Genomic DNA, 1462 nt, shown 5'->3' with positions numbered 1-1462 from the left:
CATATATAATTAAGTTTAAAGTTTCTGTAGAAATAAAATTTTGACAACATTTTCTATAGTAGTAAAATTTTGACAAAATTTTCTATAGAAATAAAATTTTGACAAAATTTTCTATAGAAATAAAATCTTGACAAAATTTTCTATAGAAATAAAATCTTGACAAAATTTTCTATAGAAAAAAAATCTTGACAAAATTTTCTATAGAAATAAAATCTTGACAAAATTTTCTATAGAAATAAAATTTGGAAAAATTTTTCTATAGAAATAAAATTTGGAAAAAATTTTCTATAGAAATAAAATTTTGACAAAATTTTCTATAGAAATAAAATCTTGACAAAATTGTCTATAGAAATAAAATCTTGACAAAATTTTCTATAGAAATAAAATCTTGACAACATTTTCTATAGAAATAAAATTTGGGAAAAATTTTCTATAGAAATAAAATTTGGAAAAAATTTTCTATAGAAATAAAATTTTGACAAAATTTTCTATAGAAATAAAATCTTGACAAAATTTTCTATAGAAATAAAATTTTGACAAAATTTTCTATAGAAATAAAATTTTGACAAAATTTTCTATAGAAATGAAATTTTAACAAAATTTTCTATAGAAATAACATTTTGACAATGTTTTCTATAAAAATAAAATTTTGGTAGATTATTTTTGGTTCGAGTGGCAACCATGATTATGAACCGATATGGACCAATTATTGTGTGATTGGGGATCGGCTATATATAACTATATTTAGACCGATACGGACCAATTTTGGCATGGTTATTAGCGGCCTTATACTAACACCACGTTGCAAATTTCAATCGGATCGGATGAATTTTGCTCCTCCAAGAGGCTCCGGAGGACAAATCTGGGGATCGATTTATATGGGGGCTATATATAATTATGGACCGATATGGACCAATTCTTGCATAGTTGTTAGAGACCATATACTAACACCACGTACCAAATTTCAACCGGATCGGATGAATTTTGCTCCTTCAAGAGGCTACGGAGGACAAATCTGGGGATCGATTTATATGGGGGCTATGTATAATTATGGACCGATATGGACCAATTCTTGCATGGTTGTTAGAGACCATATACTAACGACACGTACCAAATTTCAACCGGATCGGATGAATTTTGCTCCTTTAAGAGGTTCCGGAGGTCAAATCTGGGGATCGGCTTATATGGGGGCTATATATAATTATGGGTCGATGTGGACCAATTTTTGCATGGTCATTAGAGACCATATACAAACACCATGTACCAAATTTCAGCCGGATCGGATGAAATTTGCTTCTCTTAGAGACTCTGCAAGCCAAATCGAGGGATCGGTTTATATGGGGGCTATATGTAATTATGGACCGATATGGACCAATTTCTGCATGGTTGTTAGAGACCTTATACTGACACCATGTACCAAATTTCAGCCGGATCGGATGAAATTTGCTTCTCTTAGAGGCTC

This window comes from Haematobia irritans, chromosome 4 (genome assembly GCF_050003625.1).
Source record: "Haematobia irritans isolate KBUSLIRL chromosome 4, ASM5000362v1, whole genome shotgun sequence".
Classification (NCBI taxonomy): Eukaryota; Metazoa; Arthropoda; class Insecta; order Diptera; family Muscidae; genus Haematobia; species Haematobia irritans.
This window is presented reverse-complemented; position numbering follows the sequence as displayed.